Genomic DNA, 20234 nt, shown 5'->3' with positions numbered 1-20234 from the left:
TCCGTAGCCAAATGTCCGGCTACAGCCCAGTAACAGTAGTAGAAATATAACATATGTGTGTCCTGCACACTTTATCATTTAGATCCGGGGTAACGCTCCCTCCGGATCGGCCTTTAAAATAAAATGAATACATTTAACCGTCTGAACCGTGTAGATGGGTATGATGATGAATATGATGATGAATATGGGGGGGGGGGGGATAGGTGGGGGATAGGTGGGAAAGGGTAGTTGAGTAAGGAGGGGGTAAATCATGGAGTGAAGATAGGGTCAAATGGTGCCGGAGGAAGAACAGGAGTTATGAAAATGGAGACATATATCATACTATATACGGTAGATATACAATATATCACTTTTACTCTATTAACAACTTGTAACCCACATGAAGAAGATCATATCTTATAGTAGTGTCCATTTTTGACGAGTTGACCTCAGAAATTTAAAGGATACTGTCTCTCTCTTTATGAGCTTCAGGGAGTATCGGAGATGTTTTCCCCATTATGGTGGATTTCGCTCCGTAGGAACTCAATAGCATCCGCTGGCGAGGTGAAGTCCCATTGTTTGTCCTTATGAAAAATTCTCAGTTTAGCAGGGTAGAGCAAAGCGAATTTAACTTTCTCGGCAACCAATCTGCTGCATACAGGTGAAAAAGCTTTGCAGGCTTTAGTAACTTCCGCCGAAAAGTCTTGGAACAGTCGTAGACTGTTGCCTTCCCATTTTAGGTTCGGGATTTTTCTTGAAGCTCTCCATAATGTCATTTTATGAACATAGCTTAAACATTTAAATATTAGTACTCTGGGCCTAGTATCGCCTGGGCGTGGAGAAGGGCCCAATCTGTGCACTCTCTCAATAACCATCGACGAACACTCTGCTTTAACATTGAGCAATTGTGGAAGTGTGTCTCCTACGAAAAGATCAAGGGCCGGGCCCTTGAGAGATTCTGGTAGGCCTATTAATCTCAAATTACTCCTTCTAGAACGATTTTCAATTTCTTCCAGCTTGTTGGTGATGTTATAGTTTTCTTTCTCAAGCCTTTTTATCTCACACAAGGCCCCAGCCAAATCGTGTGCAATGGCCCCTACATTATTCTCCACAATGTCCACCCTGTGAGTAAGACTTTGTAGTTGGGATTTAATATCGCTCACTGCTTTGGCTAACAGGGGAGCCATCGTGGACGTAATTGCATCTACCATGTCATCGTATGTTAATGGTACAAGGTTAGGGGATTGAGGTGAATCTATTTCTTCCTCTTGGTTATCTGGGGTGGCTTTTTTCTGTGCGGGGAGATGCATCTCTGTTTCAGAGGTTTTTGAACTCCCAGGGCCTCTTTTCACCTGTATCCCGCTCTGTTGTGCTGAGCGCTGAGGCAGTGGGGTTGATTTAATTCTGTCCATTTCGATATCGTTTGGGGGGGTTTAAATGATATAGGTATCAGTCGGTATCAATGTTGTGAACTGTATACAACCGAGGCCTTATCCGAATGGGAGCTTAATGGGTTGTTGTTTAATCCATGACTATATTATTAGTCTTGTATAATAAATTATTCACCCTTATTTATGAAGATTGGTACTAGACCCTCAATGGTGTCCCACAGGTGTATGCCTGGGTATGGTGCCAGCCAGTCTCTATTGTCCTTCAGTGCTGCAGGCAGTGATCTTCTCTGTATATAAGTTATTGTGCAGGTTTACTTTTGCTGCCTACTATATTATTGCGGGGTGTTATACAGGACTAAGGCTGTAAGGGAGATTGTGCCTGTGAGAGAAAGAGATATGATTCCCTTTTTTCTTATTGACTGAATATGACACCACACTTAATTGGTCTCACTGTACAGCAGGGATCGTATATATTTCCTGGTTAAGGGATAACTATCGTTGTGATCGTGCCCCTGCCCCTTCCAGCTGTGATAGGGGTATTGTGCGGTACCTTAGCTGTATCCGTCTGGCACCGTTGAGGGTCCAGTTGGCGGTATTAATCTCCAATGGACGCTGTTTGGGTGTTAAGGTGTTCTCTGGGGAGAGGGGGTCCGTCTCTGCGCACTTCGTCTGGGCCGCGCCTTCCAAGATGGCGGGCGCTGCTGGCAGGCCTCGAACGTCGCAGCCTGCAGGAGGGGAAATATTCCCTCCCCGGCTCTGCAAACTAGCTCGGGCGGGTCAGGAGGTGTTCCGACGGCGGCTGGTGCGTCCGGAGGTGTCTTGCTGTCAGGGAAGCTGTTAGTTGTTACAGCGTCCTCCGGAGCTCCGATGGAACGCCACCGTGCAACTAGTTTGTTAGGTCAGCACCAAACCACATCTATGCAAAGTAGTAGTGTGTCCTCCACACCCATGAGTGGGTCCCCCACTACTCACCCACATCGTAGTATCCGTACTAGGGGTGGTGGTGCCACTAGTGTTAAGAGTGCTAATACCCGGGCTCCAGGGAAAAATGATTAATGTTGTGTGCATTTACATGCATCATGTGCTGTTTTTTTTACCACACTCATGCAGTGAATGGTAATGTTAATTTTTTATGGTATGGGCTATGCATAAATGTTTCAGCAAGTAAAAATTATTTGCATCCAGCACACTTGTTGTCATTCTTTACAAATGATTACCCACACTGTACTTTTATGTATTGTCAAATAGTGACATTTTAGCAGACACGGGACTTTGGGTTGTGTGTGCTTATTTGTCATGAAATTTTAAGGAAATAGTGACATTTGAGGGGGAAAAGCATTGGGAATTGCATACTGTATGTAGCCGCCACTTGTTTTGGTAAATTTCAACCACCTCAGATCAATGATCCATGTCACCTCCATCCATTAACCCTATGTTAATTAGCATTTTCAATAATTTGTGCAAAGAAAAAACTACAGTACTTACATTACATTGTTATAGGTGTTATCATGTTGCCAGGCATAAAGTATGCTGTGTTGTGGCAGCTTGCAGGTGTTGGCCATTATTACTTACTTAACACAATGACAACCGGTTCTTCCACCCCTCTCCGTAACCGGCCAGGAGTCTTCTCGTTTCTGTAGGATGGGCAATACAGACCAGGCGACACAGGTATAACTTTGACCTTTTATTCTTCAGACGGCCACTAGGAACGTCAGCCTTCCCTCACACAAAAACGACAGTAGTTCAATAGTATCACAATACTATAAGTGCAACGCAATTCACGGTATACATATACCTCAACAATAAACTCAGCAATGTACATACAAACGCAACATACCATAACAGGATAATGGAGTTACCGGTAACCCTGGGTCATTCAGCATTCGGGATATCACTGCGGTTTGAAAGGACCAATACTGCTACTTACTGATTTAGACCAGATATGTCACAGGCTGGCTAGATACAATCGTTTACACTTGAACGCAGTAATACTGCCGACTATGAATGAGCATCACCACACTGTATAACACTAAGCATGCTTTTGTAAAATTAGCATAATATCACTATATAAACTAGATCTAAGTACCCGGGTACACTCTTTATCGCTAAGGCCGGCCAGTCCTAGACAGAGCTTATACCAGACTCAGAATTGACAGGGTATCGCCTGTTGACTATAAAAGGTTTTCCTCCTTCGAAATCCAATGGGGTTGTGCCGTTCTCCTATGGCCACCGGGTGGCACTAGTATTCCATTAACTGTGCTTTAAAGGGGAAATAGGGAACCATCAAAAGTCCTGATAAACTGTCCTGGCTTATCCAGGGGGTTACACCAAGTCCACTACAGTGGCAACTCTGGGAGGCTGCTATGAGCAATGGGTAAGGACAGTGAAGGGGAGGTCTTGGAGAAGGCTTGGGTGATCCTGACTCCGGCTGGGGCCAGTAAGTCTTCGCCAGTCGCTGTGTACCCTCCGGGGACTGCTAGTGTGGGCGCAGAGCATTGCCACAATCAGCTACACAGGAATGCTGGCTGGTACAAAACAGTCATGTGGGCAGGGGATGTTCACATGTCTCTGGGCGGATAATGTACCCTGCGGGCCGGCTAGGTTGGGCTGGTAGTGTGGGTACAGGGTGGAATGATCTACATGTATCTGCTGCGGGTGCCAGCTCCAGCCGGTCTCAATCTCATGGCCTCTGTCGCTGTTAGGCTCTAGCCTGCTGGGCTCTGTAGTTCCCCCGCTCTGTACTGCTGGGCTCTGATCGGGGACCCTGTCATCCCTGCATTTGTGCTCCCCGCTGCTGCTGCTTGGGGTTGAGCCGCTGGCCTCACTTAGTGACGGCGCACTTAGCGCTGTCCTGTGCCCCATGTCTCTGCCTGTGTGGCGTCTCTCTCTCCCAGCGCCGGCTCAGTTCAGGGGTCGGCGGGGGTCACTGCTGCACTGTGCACCGCTCACACGGCTTCCTCCATGGTGCGCCGTGTCTCTGCTCTCTTACCCGGCGCCCGTTCAGCTGAAAGGTCGGCGGGGTCACCGCTGCGTCAGGGTCGCTCTGCTGTCTTCGGCGCCCAGACGCGCTGTTCTCCTCCACCATGCCTCTCTGGCCACGCTTCATCCACCTCCTTCACGTGAGTTCTGCCTCCTTCTTCTAGACCCTTCCCTTCCGGCCAAATCCTCCTATCAGTGACAGCACTGACCTGTCACTCACCTGCTGGTCCTCACCATGTTTAACCCTGTCAGGGTTTGTGATGTCGTGTGCTGGGGTCCTTGTTAACCCCTGATTTACTGGGGGTTACATGTGTGTTAAAGGTTCCCCTTTACTATTCATTGCACACAACAAATTTACCTGTGAAATGCTGAAGTATCATCTGTGTACGAACCACATTCCCCCTCCGCGTACTTCGCACTACAACATCAGTAGTTTGAGCTTCCTGCACAACTGCTGCAGTGGCCACATCTACATAATTTGGTTGACCCAAAGCTATGTTATGCAGCATGCAGCAAACCTGGACAACCAAAACAACTTTGGCTGGGAGGTATAGTAGTGTACCTGCTGACCTGTCCAAACACCGAAATCTGCTTTTCAGCACCCCAAAGGTGCGTTCCACTACATTGCGGGTAGCAATATGTGCAGCATTGTAGCGGTGCTGTGCAGGGCTTTGTGGGTTCCGCAGAGGTGTCATGAGCCATGAATGACACCCATATCCTGAGTCACCTAACATGTAAAGGGATTTGTGTGGTCACATATCATGTGGGTAATTTGCACATAATAGTAGCAGGCTAGACTATATTGTTCAGGCTGGTATAAACAAATTCAACAAAAATGACTCTTTAATATAAGGTTACACACATGGATGTTAAAGGGAAAGACATAGGTTAGCAAACATCATGTAAACAGTGGTAAGTGACTTACCAAGTAGCCAGCCCTCTGACATGGTGTGGTTGTGGAAACGGTCCCAGAGAGCTGAGTGCCGCAGGATATAGGCATCATGGCAGTTCCGGGGATAGCCTGCAACCACACTGAGAATTCTGAGGTTGGCATCGCAGACCACCTGCACATTGAGGGAATGTCTGCCCCTGCGATTCACATAGACATTCTTCCTCACGTGCAGGGTCCGAATCCCAATGTTGGTGAGTCTATGGCTCCCAGCACATTTGTAAATGCTGAGAGCCGATAGAATGCCACCTTCAGGTCCTGCCACTCGGACTCACAACGTGGGAATGTGATATATGTGCGCCACAGCTTCTTTAATGCATTTAACACCTGAGATAAATGTTTAGAGAAAGTGGCTTGTGACACCCCCAAGGCCCATGAGCTCACAGACTGAGTGGAGCCTGTGGCAAAGAAGTGGAGGGCACACATTAATTTCTGCAGCCCAGACACTGCATAGTTGGCCCCCCCACAAGGGTCCAAATCATCTCTCACCTGCTCATATAAGTTCAACAGGTTCTGTCGGATCAACCTAAACATGTCCACTACCTGTTGATCAGAGAGGGAGTCCAGGTACACCCTAGCACGGTACAAACGAGAAGCACGGAGTTATCAGGGTACCTGGATCTGGTGGGCAGCATCATCCCTCCTGCGTAGCTCCTCCAAACGCCCCAGCTCACACACTAGCACCTCCAGTCCACTCTGCAAAATCTCCATCTCAAACAGCCTCACAGGTGTCCATAATCATGTGGGAGTATGTGTAGGGCATTTAGTAATTGCTATGTGTGTCACCTGTGACAGATTTAACCTTTTCTATGCTCAAACGCTGGCGATTTTGAGCAAATCGCCACCCTCTACTTGGTCTATTTTTTTTAGGAAAAAAATCGCATTTTGCTGCCGATTTCCAAATGCGGCAGACATTAAATTAGCAATTTGTATCTTTTTCAATGGGAAAACATCTGGATGCGATGTTGGAAATCGCCACTTCAGAAAGTGCGAATTAGCGTCAAAAAGTGCGATTTCTGCCGCAAATCGCCACCCATTAAGTAGTCGATTTGGGGAAAAAATGCGATAACGGAAGTTTTTGCGATAAAAATAGCCAAAAACCCAACATCGACCTCTAATAAATGTCACCCAGACTCTCTTGTACAGCATCCTATGTGATTTACATCTTGACCTGTCCATGTGGTCTCTATTATGTGGGACTTACCACACGATGCTTCAGGGAGAGAATGGCAAACCATTGCCTGTCAATTCAGCAGGCACTTTGTGAAAATTTAAAATGTGTGTTGCGCAATTAGCAGCAGCTGGCACCATGTAGTCACTCCCCTATGGTAGTAGGATCAAGAAAAGAAAAAAAGGTGCAACCACTGGCTGAATGAATACAAGACGGTTCTCATAAAAAAGTATTATCAAATACATTATATATAACCTCATAAAGAGTCTCAAAACAGTATATGAAAAACAAAAAAAATAAAAAGTTAAAATTGCTTGTTCAATTCGAGCTGTATTTGCTGTAGAATGTTGTGAGGTCACACAGTCCCAACTGGGTTGTAAATAAAGTTTATATTACCATTCTGTGATGATGTGCTGGTTGGTAAGGTCCAGAGGGAATGGGAAATATGATAGAATGTCCCATATTACCAAACGTATCCTCTGAGTCCTCATTAAAGTGCACTTGTATTATGGAGGGCTAGGGAATCCTTGAGAAGGATTGCCATTTTGTATGCTGGGCAAAGCAAATGTCCCAAATGCAGCGTCCAGTGAAACGGTGAATTCTCAGGAATCACAGCCAGTTGTGGTATAGATTCCAGTTGGGAGTGAATGGAAATAGCTCAATGCATTTCCCTGGATAAGTCACCCTGGCCTCCTCAGGAGCTCAATGTAATTGAGAGTTAAGGGCCCTACATACGCAGAGATGTGTGCCAGAGATACATAACGGGAGATTCAGCACAAGAGATTTCACTCTTGTGGCTCATTTCAGACAATGAGCCACATACAGAGAGATTTGTGTCAGAGATTCAAATTGGGAGATTCAGCATGGGAGATTTCAAATCTGTCACGACTGTCACGCCGCACATGCCATCAAACTGCACTGTATATATATATATATATATATATATATATATATATACACACACACACATATATATATATATATATATATATACATATATATATACATACATATATATATATATACATATATATATATATATATATATATATATAAATAAAGGTGGTATATATTGGTGGATATAGGAATGAGTCCCCCACCCCAGGATGGAGATAATTAAAGATATTACGTTGGTGGTATAGTGATATTCGCCCCCCAAACATTGGTGGCACAGTGGGAAAAAATATATATATACTTACCTACTCTGGAGTCCAGCATCGCGGCTCTGTCCCGCGGCGTCATCAGGAGGGCTGTCTCCGGCGGTGTGACGTCATCGGCTCAGCGGTGGTCTCCGGCGGTGGTCTCCAGCGGTGCCTGTCATCGGGATCAGCGGCGGCGGTGGTGTCCGGACTCTCAGGTGCAGCGGCGGCGTTCAGCGGGGCTTCAGTCGCTCAGAACAGCCCTGCTCATCTGCCCGCAGCCACACATGCGGGAGATGAGCAGGAGCTTTTTGAGTGACTGCTATGAATTGTACAGCCCGTCCGTTCTGAATCTTGGACAGATTCAGAACGGCGGGTGCGCGCATGTAAATCGCTGTGTGGGCTATATACACAGCGATTTACATGCATTTTCAGGCATTTTCTGAGCAATTTAGTAAAATCGCTCAGAAAATGCCTGAAAATTGTGCTGTGTGTGGGGGCCTTAAGAGGTCCGATAAACCAGTGACAAAACATTTTTTTGCAAATGGGACATTCTGTAACCATCCTGAGGTGTATGTCGATCGACCATATACCACATTTATGTCAGGGTGGTGACCGCAAAAGAAAATTACACCAACGTGAAGCTAAATGGAGTTATGATTTGGGGACATTAGCCCCATGTGGACTCAATGAAGTTATTGCATATAATGTTTTTCTCTAGAAAATGGACTTCTTTTGGCTAGGACACATATGCATTTAGTATAATTGGTCATCATTTTTCTTGATTTTTATTTTTATTTTTTCTCTCTTTTTTTCTAGTATATGAATAATTATTTTATTTAAAAAAAATCACTGGCCAGTGAAGAATTAAAATGAAAAATAAAAAATAGGTAACAAAGAAATAAATAATATTATACACAAATATATAGCATAAAAAATCAATCAAATTTCACAGTTTGCAGCTAGGTTATGTTATTAAAATGCCTTGCAGTAGATGTTAATAGTCCTTATCCATTTCCTTAGTGGATAGCATGCAGGTTAGTAATGTTAGGATGCAGTGAATAAAGAATGAAAAACATTTTTTGGTAATAAATGGTAATAATGTTACCAGTCCTGGTATGTCTGGCCAGACATAAGTGTGGTCTCTCTCTTAGGTCCTGTTCGTTTCGCAGAAACCCCGATTGTATAAGTTTGGTTTTTCAGCTACACAATGCTGTTTGGGCAAGCTGTGGAGAGCTAGATGGTATAGCTCCTTTTGGTTTGTATCCAGGTGCCTCAAGAGAGTCTCCTTATATTCCAGAGAGCAGGTAACAAATAAATCTTGAATGGAGCAATCAGCGATAACGCGTTTCCCCGCCTCCATTTTTGGTTTCAGCGGCTTCCTCAGATCGATATGAGGTGTACACCTCATATCCAAGATCGACGCTAGGCCACGTGGCCTAGCGTCGATCTTGGATGAGAGTTTAACCACTCCAACAGAACTGCGGTGTGCAGTTCTCCATGTTTATGCTGTTCTCCATGTTTACGCTGCGGTTGTGTTAACCGCCAGACTTGGTATGTGATTTTATACCTCACATGAGAGTGTATTTTAAATGAAATAAATCTTTGATACATCTGATATATGCACTATGGAGCGCTCCTGTTTGTTTTCTTATATATACCACTGCTACAATGTTTTATATATTTATTTTATCATTATGTACCCTCTGTGCTCAGATACCCTCTATCTCACACTGCCGATTTCCTGTCCAAGCACCGGCACCGCCTATGCAGTTGATCCCCAGCCACACGAAAATCTTCTGCGCTGCCTACTGGGGATCACGACTCGCTCACACCACAAAGCATCGTGGGAGGAGCTGCGTGCAGCCACACATGCGTAGCAGCCATCCAGTGCCCATTTTGACTTTTGGCATAGCCGGTCCCAGCCATTTTTGTTGTGGGCAAAACGCTGGTCACGGCTGATAACCGCTAAGATCGCTTTGCAGTCCGCGGCCCTGCCAGGGGGAAAAGAGGCCCATTCTGGTCCCTTTTGGGCCAGCCCACTGTAAAATGGCCCGGTTTCCCGCCAGGCCAATCCGCCCCTGACCCTATCTAAAGCTTGATGTTTGTATATAAATGAAAAACTAAATTATAGCATTCAGTTAATACCATACTGTTATTTTAAATTGGGTGTTAGAATGGACCATAGAAAAGGCTCTAAACAGTGGGTATCTACAGAGGAACATAATCTTTCCATTCTTCCTCAATAATCTTGACAGACATGCTTACCCATTCATAAGCATTGTACTTTATCCCTACAATTTAATGTTGAAGTAAACTCAAGTGCTCCCTTCATGTATCATCTGAATTAGATTATCCCTGGGTATGCAGGTGATGGTCTTTCTATCATGGGGTAATACCTGGATTTTCAGGGTCTGTCAGCTGGAGCCTTTGTTAGGGCAGGGGCAGATCTAGACCTTTCTTCTAGGGGTGGTGGTTTACTGTTAAATTTGACACTCCTCCTTTTCAGTCATGATTCCTCCCCTTTCCAGTCATGACTCCTCCCCTTCTTGGGCCCTGTTACTCCTAAATCACACCGGCTGTCACTATTTTGTCTGTTACCCATGAATCAATACTACAACGTGAACAGCTATGATAGGAACGAGTACTTACCTCCCAGTAGCAGACATTTCTGTAGCTTAGCAACCTCATTAACTTCCAGGGGGGACCTGGCATCTGAGGACAGTACTATGGTGGAGGGGTGAAGGGGTGAGGTATGGCCAGTGCGACAGGCTTGTATTAGCGAGGAGGACCTGGTGATGCCCCCAGGAGGCAGAGCAGTGGTTGTGTCCAGAGGGAAAATTGAAATGTCTTTTGTTAGGCGCTGAGTACATGAGTGGCAGCAAAGAGTGTATGGCTGCTGGTGCTGGACTGGGGGTGAAAGGGCTCTGTGGGAAAGGGACATTATTACTGTCAATAATCAGGGTGGTATTAGTAATAAAGGGTGGTATTAGTAGGGTGACCAATTTTCCAATGGGCCAACCCGGGACGGGGGGGGGGGGGGTGTCTGGGTCTGATACCAGTAGTGGAGCGACGTTGACTGACGTCAGCTCATCTGGCGGCGAATATAAAATAAATTACACATCTAGTGACCTGATCAGATACATTCCATAAGAATTAGTGGGAACAGTCCAACAGTTTTTTAGTTGTTTAGCTAAATTATTATTATATATTGCAGATGGTGGACAGCCTGAAAGGTTTTGCACTGGATGCCTTAGTCAGTATAGGGAAAGTATTTGTAAATCCCTTAAATGCATACATTCTCATATAAATAGAACTTTTTTTTATCTCACCCGCATATGCTCCCTGTGATGGATCTCCACTGGTCTGACTGTGCTGTTTGCACACCGTCGCAGCAGCCGGTCACCAGTACATTACCGCCGGGAAGACAATTACTGACGCTAATCACGCATTGTCGGCCGGCCACCAATGCCTGACCGCGCCCGCCCTACACAGCATTACTGGGAGTGTGGCAGGGGACGCGGTCACGCGGCAACCGCACAAACCAATGGTTGGGAGGCGCCCACCGCGTGACAGCTTCCCCTCCCACACTCCCAGTCCCAGTAATGCTGTGTAGGGCGGGAGCAGTTGAGCTGCCCTTCAATCCACCAACAATTTTCGTTAGTTAAAACCGGGACTTGGACATACTCTGTTGGAATTGCTACTAACACTGAATCAAGGTTGAACTAACCACCTTCATACCAAACAGGAATAACTCTATTAACCACATAAGATTAACCCTACCAGTTCCCTAATGAAGTAAGGAATAATATATTTCTTTCCTTCTAATTATTACTGTACTAATGCTACTAGAACCTTCTGTGCACCACTATACATCTCCATGATTCGCGGGCCGCCGGAGAGGGGGCGAGGCTTAAATGCAGAGAAATGCCACTATCGCTTCATTTTAGCCCCGCCCCCTCTCGGCGGACCCGCGATTTGCGGTATTTAAACCTCAAGAAAGCGGGAGACTTGCCCACCTTCCCGGCAGGCTGGGAGGCGGACCCGATTTTCGGGAGGCTCCCGGCCATTCAGGGAGGGTAGGCAAGCGTACATAAAAATGTAGTTATTCACATTAGCTTCTGATGCAGTGGAGCTGACCCTGTTCCCTAACATGCACACACAGATTCATTTTTCAGGTCATCTGTCCAGCAGATAATAGTTGTTGCAAATTTCTGAACTAGCAGCCATATGATATACAGTATAAAAAATGTTAGAGATTTTTCTAATTAAGGGTCATTTTATATGAACCAATAAATGCTAGATTAAGGACAAATAGTTTTTTTAATCTATTAATTGATTTGTTGTTTTATTTTATTTTGCTCTGGTTGAGTCAGCAGAATTTCTGTTACAAGGAAGTTTGTGTAAGGAATTTATAGTGGGAGTCTTCCTGTGGAACTGACTGAGATAGTTAGACAAGGGAAATAGATAGCTGATTGAACTGCAAAGATAAGCAGCAAAGCCAGGAAAATATATGTTGCACACATACTTGCTTAAGAAAGTTAGTAAAAGATGCATAATGCCGTACCATTGGGGTTATTTTGGTTCACTCTTTCTGACAAATTCCTTCTTAGATGGACAAAACCATGTGCAATGCAGGTGGGGCAGATGTAACTTGTGCAGAGAGAATTAGATTTGGGTGGGGTTTAACTTCAAAGTGAGATCTATATTGCAGTGTAAAAATATTATTAATATATGTTCCCTGCACAGAAACAAAATAACTCACCCAAATCTAATTCTCTCTGCACATTTTACATCTGCCCCCCCTGCAGTGCACATGGTTTTGTCCATCTAAGAAGGATTTTGTCAGAAAGAGTGAACCAAAATAACCCCCCATGTATGGTAGCTTACCAATCATAATATGGCACAATTATCGAATAGACTACAGTACATAGATTAAATTTATTTTTATACGTCCTGTATAAAGCAGCCTACACACAAGGTAAAACTGCTGAACTATCTAAACTATGTAGATTGCTCAGTTATGTTTCAGCGCTGTGTGCTTAGTGATCTGTCTGGGCCAGTGTGCTCTGGTGAGAACACTGGCCCTGACCAGAGATTAGCTAGATTTATCCAGCTTTCTAGATATTAATCAATGGGCGATATTGATGCGCGGGACCATGCATCTCTATCGCTATAGCCCCAGGGCTATTGTGACAGGAGCCCCTGAAACGGTGGAATTAACAATGAGGTACCTGGGTCAGGTGACAGCAGTGGATTCTGGGTTTCTTCACGGCCCTTAGCCCGCGACAGACACATAAGGCAGGGGATAGGACGCCCCAGGGAGGACCCACAAAGAAAAGAGGGCAACCATGGCTAGCAGCAATCATAGGCGTGCGCAGGCCATTTTAATAGGGGGTGCACCATTGGAGGGGCAGGTCTATCACTGCTTAATGGGTGTGTCTAACACCTACTGGACATCAATGTGACACCCCGAAGGCGCGCTGCAAATTTTACACCATAATGCCATTACACATAATGTCACATGCCGTAATGCCATTACACTTATGCCACACACCATAATGTCCATTACAAGTTACAGAATACCACACACAGTAATGCCCATTATACGACATACCGTAATGCCTATTACATATTATGCCACATAAGTGCCGCTTACCTACATAGTCATTGTCACTGGTTACATGCTCAATGCCAGAAGATACATGCTTCTTGCCAGGGGTTTCATTCTCATTGCTAAGTGCCATGGGAGAAGTTACATGCTCATTGACAGGGGGGGGGTTACATGTTCATTGCCAAGGGGACTTACATGTTTGTTGTCCAGAGAGGAGTTACATGCTTGTTGCCAAGCAGGTTCCTTCAGGGGCGTATCTAGAAGTGGGTCCGATAGCAAAATTACTCGAAGAACCCCTCTTCTATATAGAAGGGGAGGTACAGGGTGACGCAGACCTGGGAAGTGTGCAGATAAAAGGTGCCTAAAAATACTGGGGTAGTCTCACTCACACACACACACAGAGGTAGGGGTGTACCATATGTTATACACAGGATGGGGGTAGAGGGTGCCACAGAAATTGGGGTAGGGGTACAGGGGGTCACACCCAGGGGATAAGGGTGGGCAGCATGGCGAGGGTGGGGGCATGTTGTCTCACACACACATGGATAGGGGGTTGAGCAGGGTCACACACATAGAGGAAGGGGTGTATTTGGGTACAAGGTGTCACACACTGAAATAGGGGTAAGGGGTAGACACCAGGTAAATTGGGGTAGATGGGGTCACAGACACAGAGGAAGGGGGAAGCGGGGGACAAGGTGTCACACACACAGGTGAAGGGGGGTACAGGGGGGGTCAAACACCAGGAATGAGGTGGAGTAGAGCGGGTCACACACAGAGATAGTACTGTACAAAGGGTCACATAGAAAGGAAGGGGGTCACACACACAGGGGTTGGTGGGTACAGCAATCCTTGGGCACTCACCAATCTGTGGGGGGAGCTGCAGGGTGTCAGGGAGGCTTGAGGGTCCAGGGACAGATCAAAGGGCGCCCTGAGGGGCTCCAAGTCTGTACTACAAACTGTACAAAGGTGTCACTTCCCCCATGGTAAACAGCGCTCCAGCCAAGTAGTGCTAGGCGCGCTGCGCTCCTCTTACAGACACTAGAGGTCATGTCGACCTCTAGTGTCTGTCTCCTAGGCGCTGCAGTCTATGTCTCCTACAACATGGCTGCCATGTTTGGAGTGGCCACCGCAGACAGACCAACAGAGACTGCAGCGCCAGCTCACTGCCGGCACCGCAGTATTGGGAGAAGGTAGATGGGATCATTAGGGAATGCTGGTCATTAGGGGGTGCCAGTGCACCCCTGGCAACCGCCCCCCCCCCCCCCCCCCCGTGCGCACGCCTATGGCAGCAATGAATATATTAATAGGAGATGTAGTGTAATTGCTGTGATACTATTCAAGTATTCAAACATCAAACAAGAAAAAAGACATATAAATATTCCTGTCTGGATTGAATAGCCAATGACCACATCAGTAATAGTCAATGGCCAGTCTGTAGTGGTCATTTACCATCTCTTACCAAAATACAGTTAAAGAAGACGATATGAGAAAGAATGATATCAATGAAGATAAGACTGTCACTTAAGCACTCTTCTGTAAGCAAACTGCTTTACCACAAAATGTCCGCCAGGTGGCGCTATATCTTATACATATGCATGCTAAACTGCAGTCCCAGATGCAACACAGTTGCTGAGGGTGAATAAAGGTCCCACCAAGAACAGTTAATGGTCCTCATAATAGGGACAGACGAGCCCCCATTACCTAGGGCAACTCCCTGTTGGAAAGATAGCAAACAGGCTGTAGGGCTAATCTCAACACAATAATAGCCTCTGCAATGGGGTCCATGGCTCTGCAAGCGTCCAGTAATAGCAATGGAGTCAGTGGCCCTGCAAGTGGCTGTTTAGGAACAGGGTTTGATGGGTCCCTGTAAGTCCAGGCACTGTAAATGCACCCTCTACTGGGGTAACAGGGTGACCGAGCGGTTGGAAGGATCTCTGGAGGGCCTTTATTCTGTAGCTGGGGCAACCAGGTTACACGGTAGCCAGAGGCAGGGTCTCTGTTAATGGGGCCTCGCAAACAGCCTGGATTAGGGCAGCAGGGTGCAGGTCAAGTAGCAGAGGGACTGGGTACCTGAGTCTCGGGTGCTGATGCCATCTCCGGCTGGTCACGATCCCTGTCAGCTCCTTCCGTCCACTGGCTCCGGCTCCTGGGGTCAGTGGGGGTCACCGCTGATCAGTGCTCCATGAAGATTCCTCAGCTCTCGCCTCTCCTGTGCCCGGGTCCTGACACGCTTTTCCCGGCTGGCTCCTGCAGCGACGTCTCCCTTGTGCCCGGATCTCGTCGCGCACAGCTGTCAATCACCGCACAGTCAGCGGCTCCTTCACTCCTCGGTTCTCTGGTCAGCGGGGCTCTGCAGTGCACGGACAGGCTGTCTCCTCTCTCACTACGCCAGGCACTTCAGCTCCGCTCTCTCTCCCTTCCAGCCACGCTGCTCCTCTGCTCACCTCTGACCTCCTTGTTTCGAGCCCTTCCTCAGTCAATCAGGAGCATGACAGGCTCCCTGCACGTGAACATGAGCTGGGACACTGCTGGGTCTGTTAACCCCTTCTGCTCCCGTTAACCCTTCATGCCCCAGTCCATGGAAGGGTCTGTTTAATTAACGTTGGGGTAAAATTGAAGAGGGGGAACACCACGGCAGTGGGGTGCCACACTATCTTAACAGCAGTGCAGGCCCCTGGGCAAAACAATATCTCCTCTCCTCTGTGTTGGAGAAAAAAGGCACGCTGATAAGGGACTCGCTGGGTGTGCTGTCACTCATAGGAGACAACGTGCAAGGATGGGGAACACAAGGGACACAGCCAAGGAGGCTCATGCTGTTGCTGTCCATAGGAGACGGGTGCTGAGGGCACCTTACTAACAATGGACCCTTGAGCAATTGCCCATTGAGCCTAATTGAAAAGACGGCTCTGGATAGCCCCTACATACAAGGAGCACTAGATCATTTTCTAAGTGATCTAGTGAGATCTCTTAGAAAAATGCCCTAAAATAGCCCCGTGTTTAGGCCCTATATGTGTATTGCAGTGCCGGAGCCTATGTATTCCCATAAGAGCAGTCGATTGGATCTCTCAATGCTCTTTGTTAAAGGTTATGTGATTTCTGATGTTAACAGGGGCACCAAATCTAAATTGAATAAAGTGAGATATAGTGGAAAAGTTGCCCATGGCAAAAAATCAGTTTCTTAATGTAATTTCATAGATGTCATAAGGATGCCTCAGGCAACACCACAAGCTGCAAGGTGCCTGTGCAGAACATGGCTGCTCCGGGCAGTTCTGCAGTAGAGCTTCTAGCTGTAGAGTGCCATTCCAGGCAACCAGCAGTCCACATGTAGATGACATGGGTCAGTGATGGTGATGCCCTGCACCCTGCTGTAACTTGCACACCCCCTAGCTACAGCTTCTCTCCTTTTTTCTGCTTTGAGGTTAAATACATCATCTAGCTGGTCTTCAGTGTTCCTGATAGTATTGATACTGACTCCCTGAGTCATCTGTTCTTGAGACCTGCTCCTTTTCTTTGCATTTGAATCCTTGCAGTGTATCCTTGCATCTTTCCTAACCATTCCTACAGTATGTAGCCCATGCACCAACAATCAAGTGGCAAAATCCTGCATTGCACCAAGAACTGTCTTTAGAATTGGGAAAATCCGGGTATGGATAAGTTGGTCACCAGCAAGTTGTTAGACAGACATTAGGTTGACACGCCGCTTCCGGGAGCGTGGAGCTCCGGGTCCGATAAGTCACTTCCGGTGACAAAGAATACTGTTCTCCCTGAAGAAAAGGAAACAAGCGGCCATGTTTCTACACCCAGGACAGTAAATAATATAAATTACTAGACTCTATATTAGAACACCTAACCCTAAGATTCCACTAACTTAGAAATCGTATCTTGATAAGAACGAAAAGAAATCGAACAATCTTAAATGCTTTGTACATGTTATAACATCATGATATTTAAAAAATCCATATTTTAATCAAAGACTAAGGGTCTTTGCTGCACAGGAAATGGAAGTGCCGCCATCTTAGATTTGCCACTCCATAAATAGCAAGCCAGGGAACTCATCCTCCATGCCTTGATAAAGGGATTTTTATCCCAAAACACGTAGGAAGGAGGACTTGATTTCAGACACCTTCTTTGCTGGAAGACATTGGTATCGTGCCACACCCCAGGGGTATTTTGGGATTCCCCCTTTTTTTAAGTGAGGCCTGTGGACCCGGTCTGCAGTGCTGCACTTGGATCCAAACAACTCCGGGGGATGTGAATCGACCCTCTGACGGCAAAGAGGTTCATATCATTTTTAAGAATAAGCATATTTTATGCTATTTGGACTTGTATATCTCATTTTTTACACACTTTTAAGAATAAAAGTTTTTTTTTGGAAGATAAAGATACCTTGATGAACATTTCTCTCCATAAATAATCGAGAGTACCGGTACGCCAACCAAAGAAACCTTGATATGAATGTTTTATTGTGTTTACATGTAAGTGAGGTACGCCTGACAACAAAAACCTCTTACCCAATTGAATACTAAAATAAACCCAGATAGGCTTCACCTTGCTACACAAATGTGTAAGTGAGGTAGGAATCTCCTTACTTCTGGGACAAGAACAATCGTTATCTTACTGAAAAAATAAAATCTAATCTTTTTCCCTGCAAACTTCTTGTTTTCACATACCCTATGAGGACACATGCACAGGATACAGAATAAAGACAAGAACTACAGGAGCAAGAAATTGGAAGCTAAGTATATAAGATCTCGTGTTTAAGCTGGTGCAGCGCCATCATAATCACTATTCCCCCCTTTCTCCAAGGTCGACACCATTAGGTCGACATGCATTTAGGTTGACATGTGCCTAGGTCGACATGCAGGAAAGTCGACATGAGTCTAGGTCGATGGGTTAGGTCGACAGGGTCATAAGGTCCACAGGGTCATTAGGTCGACATGGGTAAGGTTTACAGTCAAAAGGTCGACATGGGGTTTTTCACAGTTTTTTTCCGACATAGTCGACATGGACACACGTTAAAGTGCACTGTGTCCCCTCGCACAGCTCGCTGCGCTTGCCATGCTTCGGGCACACTAATTTATTCTCCCACCGTGCCCTACTGGACGGTAGGGCATGAAATATCACCTGTTGGCACATGTCGGCTCAAAAAACAGTGAACCACCGCATGTGGACCTTTTGGCTATTGACATAACCCATGTCAACCTAATGACCCTGTCAACCTAACCCATGTCGACCTAGACTCATCAACCATCTTGCATGTCAACCTAGATACATGTCAACCTAAATGCATGTCAAACTAGGTGGCGACCTAATGACTGTCTAACAACTTGCTGGTGACCCAATGACCATATCCCGAAAATCCAACATTTTTGAAAATCTTGAGTCTGCGATTCTGACCCGAAAATCAGATGGCTGATTATGAATTAGATATAGGGGATTCACTGGATTGATGTACAGTATGCACCCATTAGTTTGTTGTTTTTGGCAAGACCACTCCCTGTACTAAACCCTGCTTGGCTAACCGTTTTCAGCCTACCACAATAGGAACCAGTTCAGGTTGTGACCTGTGTAATGGGCTCAGTAAAGACCAATCCTCATTGAAGGGCTCTGGTGAAAGCCACCAGCATGTTAGAGACTGCTCCCCTGTTCTAAGTTTCACAAATAGTAGTTGGAAGAAACAAATTGACCTTTCTACTAGTTATATGTAGAAAGACTGGAGTGACAACTTCAGGAGTGAAACAGTATAGTATGTGTTTACTCAGCACGACATACATAAAAAGTCTGACTTCAAACAAACAGAAACCTCTCAAGCATGCATGGCAGCAGCCATTTTTCCTTCCAGGTCCTGGCAGGTCAAACATCTAAACATGGATCATAACAACAATAATTACAGTAGGGTGCTAGAATTGTGTTCATTCTTTTTTCAGTTACACTCAGATGTTGTCTGCAGCAGAAAAAAATATAAACACTATAGATCTCATCTATTTTCATTATTTGTGATTCAATCAATTTTAATTTTGTAAAAATAAATTTGGAACATCAGCAAATAATTTTTTCCATTCTGCCGATGACTGTGTCAGGTCATTTGGAAAAATCTTCATGTTGGAAAATCTAGATTTGGCAATTGTGACCCAATTTTTTTTAGAATTGACAAGTCAGGGATTTGCACATGTTGTAATTAGGTGGATCGGTTTGCCATTAGGCAATCACCTGGTAGATGTATGGGCAACATTAGCTGAAAGAAATGTTGTGATTACCAAACTTTTCTGTTTTCTTTGGTTGTGGTGGTGGGTGGGTGGTTGTAATTGTGTAGGTTGTGAATATTCTGCAGCTTTTAAGCATACACATTTGCAGCCTATGTGCAAAAATGAGGAACATAAAGACTAACAGTAGACTTATGGAGACTGGACACACCAGTAGTGGTGTATTTACCACATTTTTTGCATGTATGAGCTTGCAGCCCACATCACTTAGATGCCACAAAAATGACCATGACATGAATGCCTTTTTCCAACCACTCCACCATTAAAACATCTGCACAGTCACTAAAACATTCTATCGGATGAGGTGTGTCATATATGCAAATCACTAACCAATAATAATAAAATAATAATAATAATAATAATAGCAATAACAATCTAAAAAAGAAACACACTGAGACATAAATTTGGCAGAACGACTGTTAGCTATTATTTTTAAAATTTAAGGGAAGTATGGTGGCAAAAGAAAGGATGGCCCCAATGCACAATAAAAAACAAAAACATGCAACACAGGCAGATACCACCCAAGATGCACACCTCAACTATAACACCAGCAAGGGTATGCACTTGCCTTTTAACCTAACGTTCCACTCATTTGGGTGATAATACTGTCTCCAGGGCCGGTGTAAGGCTTCTCAGCACCGTCGGCAAAAAAAATTATAATAATCCTGTGGTCCTCCCAGCCCACCCCCTGCTTTCCCTGGAGGCCCTCTGCACCAACCCCTTTGCCACCCACAACAGAGTACAAGGAG

General features: G+C 45.5%; 1 long non-coding RNA gene across 1 annotated transcript; it reads right to left on the bottom strand.

Moving 5' to 3' along the window:
- Positions 1–2981: 2981 nt before the first annotated feature.
- LOC146058896 (uncharacterized) lies at positions 2982–15399 on the bottom strand. The gene is made up of 3 exons (XR_014470027.1): positions 15293–15399; positions 6503–6621; positions 2982–3086 (listed from the first exon to the last, which is right to left on the bottom strand). It is a non-coding gene; the product is annotated as an uncharacterized LOC146058896 (long non-coding RNA).
- Positions 15400–20234: the final 4835 nt, after the last annotated feature.

Source organism: Crinia signifera, chromosome 2 (assembly GCF_055691185.1).
Source record: "Crinia signifera chromosome 2, ASM5569118v1, whole genome shotgun sequence".
Taxonomy (NCBI): Eukaryota; Metazoa; Chordata; class Amphibia; order Anura; family Myobatrachidae; genus Crinia; species Crinia signifera.
Note: the sequence above shows the minus strand (reverse complement) of the source record. Positions and strands in the feature narration are given on the sequence as shown.